This window comes from Akebia trifoliata, chromosome 10, assembly GCF_017979445.1.
Source record: "Akebia trifoliata isolate Shusen 1 chromosome 10, ASM1797944v1, whole genome shotgun sequence".
Taxonomy (NCBI): Eukaryota; Viridiplantae; Streptophyta; class Magnoliopsida; order Ranunculales; family Lardizabalaceae; genus Akebia; species Akebia trifoliata.
In genome coordinates, this window is record NC_141384.1 from 27,603,363 (window position 1) to 27,613,271 (window position 9,909).

General features: G+C 32.8%; 1 long non-coding RNA gene across 1 annotated transcript; it reads right to left on the reverse strand.

Moving 5' to 3' along the window:
* Positions 1 to 4,154: 4,154 nt before the first annotated feature.
* LOC147393552 (uncharacterized) lies at positions 4,155 to 5,840 on the reverse strand. Its single transcript, XR_015182307.1, has 3 exons — positions 5,574 to 5,840; positions 5,259 to 5,471; positions 4,155 to 4,648 (listed from the first exon to the last, which is right to left on the reverse strand). It is a non-coding gene; the product is annotated as an uncharacterized LOC147393552 (long non-coding RNA).
* Between the last annotated feature and the right edge of the window lie 4,069 nt (positions 5,841 to 9,909).

A 9,909-nucleotide genomic window follows, 5' to 3' on the forward strand; every position in this document is an offset into this window, starting at 1 on the left:
AATCCTTATGCAATAAATAAATATAGATGTATATAATAATTATTAAGAATTATTTTAGGAGTTTGGAGATAAATTAATGATCTTTTATGGATAAGTTAATGATTTTTTATGGATAGATTAGTGATTTATGGTACGAAATTTTATGTTTATTATACGTTTTGTTTCTTTCTTTCATTAAAAAATGTTTCTTTCAATTTATAGAATATTGCAAACATGTACCAAAAATCATAGTGTTTGATAACTCGTGTCCACTAGATCTAAGCTCTTGAAAAAAAAATTAAATCCAACGTTTAGAAATCATTCTTAAGATAGTGCTATAATCAATGGATGCACATCACCAACCAAACTAATCTTTTGTGTGTAGATTCACTATGGGATGGAGCACATATCCACAAGGTCAGTGGGTCACCAAAAATACCACGTGGCATAAAATGGGGTGCAAACTAACCTTGGTTAGGAACAGGACAGCGTTCTGGATCTCTTATCTAAATCTAAATCTAAATCATTGTTCTTGACCCATAATTTAAGAACTGGACACTGTCCTTGACCCATAATTTAAGATGGAGTTAGAAATTGGTGGAGCATTGTAGTGGGACCATTGGGTTACTACATGTGCCAGCCATTTCTAACTTGTTACATGTGGGTCCCATGCATTTGATATACACCCTCTGAAAGCAAAATGTGAAATTTAACTATGAGTCATAAATGAAATTGATTGATTGCTTGCATCACAAGGAATCTTGAAGTGGGGATGATGACAAAAGAAAAGGCATATCTCAAGACCACACATTAGGAAGTGAATGTCTCAATTTTCAATCCCTCATTAGGGGCCACTCTCGGGGATTTATCCCAAAAATTATGTGATGCGTGGGGTGAGGGGAGGGGATTGCACATGCCCCGAGGATTAGTTGGATGCTCTAAGAGGTCCAGATGCCTTGATTTTGAAAAATAAAATGTCTAGAAAGTAATTCGATGTTTCTCCAAAATATTTGATATACTCCTCCAAACATGCATTGTTGCACATGATTGTAAGTCATATCTGTAAATATCGGTGCAGTAAATTTTTGTTTAATCTAGACCGGATGTGTGAAACCTTAATACATGAATAAACTCGAAAACTAAAGATGTCAAACTCGACAATTATAGAAAAATGATTTGAATTGAAATTATTACTCTCTGGATTTCGTTGTGTACGTGAGCCACTTTGGTTTTATAAGGTTGTTATTATATATTCTATGGTTAGTAAAAGATTTTTAGTTGAATTGACTAATTTTACTATTTTAAAAACCCTACTATTTCAATTTTTTTTACTATTTTGGATCAGTACAATGAGAGTAAATAGTAGAGACACATTAACACTTTGTTTGGATTGAGAGAAGTAGAGAGAAGAGAAACTTAATTTCTCTTCACCATGTTTGGATTGTCAAGAGAGAAATTAGGACAACTGTAGAGTTTTAAAATATCTTAAAAGAGATCTTAGGGTAGAGTTAGAATTATAAAATATTATAAAATGGTTTCTCTCCACTTTTGGAGAGAAAGAAAACTCACATTTTCTCCTCTTTTCCCCTGTCCAATTATTTTCTCTTCTCTCACCACTTAAGAATCCAAACAAGAGAAATGGAGAGAAACTCATTTATTTTCTCCCTCATCTTCTTTATTTTTCTCTCAATTCAAAACAGTGTAAAAGTCTTGCTTTTACCAAAAAAAAAACATTAAAGCATGAAGTCTGTGGATATGGATTCTTGATCTTAATGATTATTATGAATATTTAAAAATCCAATATGGGCATGTTCTTAAATTTAAAAGAAAGAGATTTACCAAGTTCTGTTTCATCAAATCCTTAAAGCGGTTTAAATTCTCTCTTTTGAATCAAAAAGATCATCCAATAATCATATAATAATATCATAATCATATAAAACGAAAAGAAAAGCCTTATTTATTATAGTTATAGTATAGTGACCTTCTTTTACTCGGCAAGAAGAAAGCTAAGAGGAGATTATCCTGTTGCCAGTTGTTCGAGTTGTTATGTTAGTGCAGTCATTATGGCGATAAGGAAAGCCGTTCCGCTCGGGGCTCGAGCTCAATTACATCGACCCTTCGCTACACTCGACTTGAAAGCGCCGAAAGGGAGTCACAAGCCTTCTTCCTTGAATCCATAATAAGGAGCTGCCTCTATTTCATATCCTCAGGGTACTAAAGCCGTTCCAGTTGGTCCCCTCTACAAAGAAAGTCCCTTCCTTACACTCGACTTAAACAACCTTCAACACACGAAATCAACCCACTCTGAGTCTTGGCCCGGAAAACTAAGACTTTCATCTAAGATAATTAGTTTCTCGGGGAGTGGTTATCACAAAAAATATTAATAACATCCTCAAGAATTATACTTTGATGACATGAAAGGTAAATAAAGCAAAACAGAACTAAACTAAATAATCTGAATACATATAAGCATAAGAAATAGAAAACTTTTATCTTTGTAAATCTAATCAAAGAAAAAAAGTCCTTGTAGTGAGATCATCCGATAGTAACAACTAAATGAACAAATCTAGTCTCTTTCGAAACAAAGGATCCCAAAGGAGCTCAACTACATAGACTCTCAACCCTTGAGGTATTGATTACTCGACCCTGACCGGTCAATCTCCTATCATTGCTATCTCGTGCACGAAGGGTTTCCCATGATCCTAATTAAGTCCATCCGGGTTTTCCATCTTTCAATTTAGGTTTTGACTCAATTGGCCGTCCTCTCTGATTGGCGAACATCAAAGGAAAAGAAGGTGAAGGGGACAAGCCGTGAGGGCCTCAGGGGAGGTCCCGATTGTTCATAATATAATGAGATTCACAGCCTGACTTTCATTTTTGTATCGAATAGGGGGGGGAGGGGAGAATATAATTTGTAACGAAAATCATAATCTAATGAACCTAAAAGCTTAAAGATATAGTTGATGATTTGAACAACGGAACTTGTGAAAAATTCAATGTACTCCCGTTATTTTTTTCTTCCCAAAATCAAGTAACTTCAGTTGTTTAAAATTATAATTAGGTTCATATAAAATCCTAAACCTAAAACATAAATCTAGTAACTATATACAATAAGTAAAAGTCAGGGTGCCAATAGTAGCCCACTAAAAAAACTGTCAAAGTCAAGTTCAATGGACATACAATCGGATACAGCCATTATGGTGTGGACTTTTGAATACAAGCTTTATAATATGACTTTAGGTTAGTGTTAGATTGGAAATATCTCTTGATGTAGTGATGCAAAACGCTGACGTAACATTTTCAAGTGCTTAGGTTAGGATTTGAAATATTAAAAAATTTCATTTTTATAAAAGGTGAGACATGATCCTCAAGATTTATTCATTCTTCTTCCCTTAATTTCCATTGGAGAGAGAGAGAATGTCGCCCTACAAATTCTCACCTAGTGATGTCGATTTATTGTGCTACCTCAAACCTAAGGTAAATGGGGAAAATTTTGAATCAAACCCCATTGAGGACTGCCACGTCTACGAGTCTGAACCATGGAAATGATCGCATGTAAAACTTGCTGTGTAAAATAGAGATTAAAAGATAAAGATATATACTTTGGGTAAGTCAAATTCGTTCAACAGGGACAGTTGGGATTCAAATGTTCAATCGATTAAAAATCAAAACAGAGTTTTAAAACAAATTCTTTAAAAACAAAACAGATTTGTTGCACAAATAAAATAGAAATCAACTTGTAAATTGGAATCAAAACAAAAAATAGAGATTTAAAATATAAGAAAGAGGCTTAGAGAAGTCAAGTTTACCATTGCAAGTCATCCAAAAATGCTAATTAATTCTAAATATGACTCAATCCACGTAGCAAGTCATTGCTCGTGGATCGGAAGATGAATCGATATAACCATTGATTGGAACTCAAAAGTCTCCATGAAGATCTATGATTTAGGTAAAATTATCCGACTTATGCTTCCATTCATCGCAGAGCATAAATGTTCTTGAGCTTATCTAAGTAACACTCATAAAAAGTTGAAATAGAAGTATAAATTGAATCATCTTATCATGAAGAGATTCACAGAATTAGCATGTAAAATAGAAGTAACGAATTAAAACAGCATTAATAGAGTGAACTTACTCCGGCATTCTTGACTTCTCTAATGAGAGTTTAGCCGATCATCACAATGATTAAAATTACTGAAAATAACAAAAAAAGGAGGAGATGGATGATGAAGATAATGCAGCACTTTAATCCTTCATTAATAGTTCTCAAAAGAATTACAGAAAGTACTAATGGATCACTTTTGATGTTCTCACTACACTCATAAGCTCTCCCAAAAAAAAAATTACAGAGAATTAAAAAGAGAAAATGAAATATTACAGAAGAAGAGAAGACTCCCTTCTCTGAAATCAACCCTCCAATTTATAGCATACGTAAACGGGTCATTGGGTTGATTTTTCGGATGATTTGCTTCGAAAGAACCATTCTGTTACAACGTCCAAGGCTTCTCGAACATCTCATACAAATCTCGAGGAAGAATTCCTCGAAATGATCGTGGTGCGGTGATGTGGTACCTCTTTTAGCTCAGCTTTGGTTGATTGCTCCATTTTTGCTCGCACGTTATAACAGTTGTTACATATTTTATTGGTTTCCGAATGTATCATTTTTCACCTGAAATTAGTAACAAATTTTCATTAGCTACACTAATTTTGAATTTTAATATAATTCATTATTATTTAAAGGAATTAGCATTTAAACGATGATAATCTTAGTGTAATTATGATCCCAAAATCGAATAATTGGGACCTTATCACACCCCCAAACCTCAATTTTGTTAGTACCGAATAAAACTTAAATCTAAACAACTCTTTTTTCGTGAGATTCCCGACTGCATTTAGCTTATGCATTAAGCCCTTGAACCCCTAGGTTACCCCCAGTGGACGAGTTTGACTCGTGAGGGTTTGCAGCAAATGTACCCACAAAATTCTAACATTTAAAAAAAAAACTGATCTCAAGTCTGTTAAAAATTCATGAAAAAATGGTAATAAACAAAGAAATAAACAAAAACTCATCTTAAATCTGTTAAAAAATCCACGAAAAAAAGATTAAAATCAAAGGGAAAAAACCAAAACCCAAATCGAATCTGTTTAAAACCCATGAAAAAAAAAATGTGAAAATCAAAGAAACCAGCAAAAACACATCTCAAATATGTTAAAAACCCATTAAAAAAAAGTGAAATTAGAGTAATTAAGAGAAACCCAAAAGAGGGTTTTGGACTTACAGCCAGGAGAGCTAAAATAGCTTTTCCAAATTGGAAGAATGAGATGAGAGGGTACAGGGACACCTTAAACCATGTACTTGAAACTGAGAGCTTGGTGTTCTAGTTCTTGAAATTGAAGTAAAGTGAAAGTAGCTTTCCCATGAGTGAGACCAGACTCAAGGCCAAGATCAAGCCCAATTAATGGTGATTTTCCTCCACATATCAAACCCATTCCTTTTCAAAAAACAAAACCAAATTAGTTCAGAATTAAAACCCAGAAACAGGAACAAAAGAACAAAAATTTTGTTGGTGATAATGAGAGAAGAAAGAGAGTACCAGTCTCTGAAGAGCGAGGAAGCTTAGAAGGTGGGTTTTGGGTCTCCATTGTTACATGGGCTTTAGATTGAAACACTAAATACCAGAGATGTGTTGGTGGTAGTCTGTAAGACTGAGACTGCAACAGATCTGAAGAGTGAAACCAGACGAGAGAGAGATGAGGTTTTTAAACCCAAAACCGACCTCTGATCAATAGAGTAAGATAAATACTTAGATACCACTCTTCTATTTTCTTTGAGTTACTATTTCTTTCTTGAAAAAAATTCTGGATAGACAGTCCAGACTTCTTCTCTAAGCGGCCCTACACTTTTTATGCCATGTGGATTATGATTTTAAATCTGCGTTTACAATTATTTAATTGAAAAATGCTGCGGTGACATTGACATTGACAACTTTTCACACATGAATTTTGATAAAATGACACCATTTTTGCCTAGCGTGCCTTTCTCTCCTCTGACTATAGTTAAAAAAAAACTTTTTGATTTTATCACTTAATGACATTAAAAAAACAGCATTTAATGCAATAGAGTTGTAGAGGAAAAAGTTATATGAAGCTTAAAAATAATAATTACTTTTCAATATTGATTTTTTTTAAAATATTGGATGCTTGGAATCATATTTGGATCGTATAATGTCGATCCGTCTAATTCAATTATTAAATTGGTTGTGTGTTCTAGAGTTAGGGATATCTATCTGTCCAACCTCTTTAATTATCGTCCGATTAACATGACGTGTTGATTCATGTATAACTTGACCTATCTAACCCATTTAAATCATGAAATATAAGAGGTATCTCAAATATCAATAACTATTTAAGAGATTTTTTAAAATATCACCTCTTTTAAGATATAAATTTTTTACTATAATTGTCACATGGTTAACTGTTATTATACAAGTCATCTCAAATATCAATAATTATTTAAGAGATTTTTTAAAAGGATTGATCAGTTACATGTCACTAGTAGTTGGTTGCACACCAACCTAGAGAAATTACCTTCTTTTCGTAACTTCTATTTTAGCCTATTAATTGCACTTCATTATTCATAATGTTAAGTTTTAGGATTATTCACCTTCTCGTGACTTCATCTTCGCCATTAATGTAAATTGTAAATATATTTGTTTTACAATCAAATATTTTTTAAACCATTGAACCAACAATAATTTATGTGAGCATGGTTGAAGAAGAAAAACTAAAAGACAAAGGAATGTAATATTTTTTATTTTGAGTGCAGAGGAAAATTTTAAGTGATGGAGTGCAATTGGTCGTGTGGTGGTGTGCAACTAGTCGGTCCCTTTTTTAAAATATTACCTCTTGTAAGTTTTTTTTTTTTACTTTAATTGTTCGTATTCACGTGTAAAATTGAACATTATACAACCCTACCTATTTATCAAACAAGTAATACTGATCATATTAACTATTTATGAAATGGATTGTGCCCAAGGATTTGACACAATTGTCAAATGGATCGAATTTGGATTGGTTAAATTTTCAAAGTATTTCGACTCATTGTCACCCCTAACCTAAATAAAATACAAATCAAATTCTAATAAAATCGGGGCCTTATCATGATCCAAATATGTGATCCGAACTCAAGTGGGGTCAGATCTCAGGTTTCACTGGGGGATCATGATCCAAATATGTGATCCGAACTCAAGTGGGGTCAGATCTCAGGTTTCACTGAGGGGGGAGCAAATCCTATGTTGTACCTTAGCCATGTTACGATCATGATTTAGATCATATTTGAGAAAAGAAATTTTTTTTTTTAAATCTCATTTTTATACCTGATCTCGAGCTTGAAATTAATCTATCTCTAAAATTCGATGTTTTAAGGAGGGATGTTGTTGTGTTTACCAAATGGTGCTTTTTAAACCATTTAACAACACTACATGAAATTACAGGGATAGAGAACTATAAAGGAACTTCTCCCCTCATTAGCTTCCCAAACCCTACCGTAAACTCTACTTGGAATTAGGATTGGTAGATTCTTCTAAGAGAAATTTACCCAAAAGATCCAATTGTTGCATTTTTATTACATACATTCAGATGTTCTGACAACTCCAAGGGAACCTACTTTATGAAGTTCAGTACCTATCAAACCTCAATTTATCAAGTTTATCATTGACCAAACCCTGGAGTGGGGATTCACATCATAAAATTCATATGTATGCCGTTAATTTGTTACTTAACATACCTTGGAGTGGATTCTAACAGAATCAATTCATAACATTCAAAAACATGATCCAATGCCACAGAGTTATAAAGGAGAAAATTCTAAGTACTTAAATAAATAAATAAAATCTTCGTTGAATTTTAACTTCTAATCTTTGGAGTTTGTAAAAAAAAAAAGATTTTTTTTATTATTTGAATCTAAATTTTTTCATGAAATCTAGAAGTATGTGTTGTTGAATTTCTAATTTGATAAGCCATGTGAGCCTAATGACCATATAAGTAAGTCAAGGTAGGGTCAGGATCAAGGGCCATATGAAAAAACATATGTAAAAACAATGTAATATTAATAAATTCTCAAAATATAAATTAGAAGTTTTGGATTGAGCTGATTTTTTGTGAGGATGATTTCTATGATGGGAAGATCATCCGAAAAAAAAAATATAGTTCAATCTAAAACTTCTAACCCCATTAAAAGTGATTTAAAATGTGAATCGTCGATTTTTTGCTAATTTTTATTAATAATTTGTAAATCACTTTTGATGGATTTAGAAATTTCAGATTAAACTGATTTTTTGTGATGATGATCTTCTCATCATAGTGACCATCCTCGCAAAAAATCAGCTCAATCCAAAATCTCTAACTCGTATTTTGAATAACCATTACTTTTAACCCTGATTGACAAAGTAAGGTTTGTGGAAGGAACAAACTTGCACTAAGGCAGTTTTTTTATAATAAAATTGCGACAGATAGGTCTTGTCCGGTAATTCTCTCTTCTTCTTATTTCCGTCTCAAATACTCCTAACCGTATGGGATAACGTTATCCGGTTCAGTACGAATCCTGAAACAGTAAAAAAGAATGAGTGACAGAAGGAGAACATTTTCTGACACCTATGACCCATCCCACCAGATGTCTAGGTGTGAGATCTGGTCTTTTACCAGGTAAAGCTTTGATTCTATTGCCACACCAACTTTTGTTAACGCCACCACAATTCATTTGTAAATGAATTTTTTCCTGAATTGAACGTGTGCAACTTATGTCTAAATTCTGATTTTGGTACATTGTTCATTTTAATTCCTAAAACATGAATTTTGAATGAATTTGATACTTTTATAATCAATGAATTTGCTGATACATTTATGAATTTGTAGATATTAAAAATGATAAACTCACGAATTTGTAGGTTATAAAAATGACGAATGCATGTTTTGAAAATTAAAATGAATAATATATCGAACTCAAAATTTTGTCATATTCAACACACAAAATGAAGATTCACCTATATGTAAATCATTGAAGAATTAGCACACATGTAGGGGTGGCATTAGCTAAAGTTGGTGCGGCGATATAGCTCTCTAAATTTATTGGGTGAATCTCCATTTCATTTGTTGAATATGACAAAATTCCGAGTTTGGTACATTATTCATTTTAAATTCCAAAACATGTATTCGACATTTTTATAACCTAGGTTTGTGAGATCATCACTTTTAATATATACGAATTCTTAGATATGCCAGTGAATTCATTAATTAGAAAAGTAACGAATTCTCTTGAAATACATGTTTTGGGAATTAAAATGAACAATGTATCAAAACTAGAGTTTGGACATAAGTTGCACACATTTTAGGAAAAATCCCAAATTTATTTGATCTAATTTTGAGAGATTCTATTGTCACACCAACTTTTGTTAATGCCATCCCAATTCATATGTAAATCACCAAAGGTGAGTTACCATTCCATGCATTGAATATGACTTTTCCAATATACTATTCATGAATTTGTTGGTAATTTATCAATGAATTCGTTGATTATAAAAATAACGAATTCATTGAAAAAACATGTTTTCAGAATTACAGTGAACTGTGTATCAAAACCATAATTTTGTCATAAATTGTGCATGTTTTGAAAAATATCTCAATCACCAAAGATTAAAACACATCTTGGAGTGACATTGGAAAAAGTTGGTGTGGCAATAGCCCCTTAAACATCACACCACGAGTGCAGCTCCCAGGGCAAAGGACTCTTCAGCCCATCAATGCCACAGTTTCAAATTTAGACACTAAGGCGAGGTTAAAAACTTCGGAAAATTACTTTAAAGTACCCTGTCGGAGGGATTTCTTTATAAATAGTACTTGAATTTTTGGGCGGTAACTAGATAGTCCATTTGG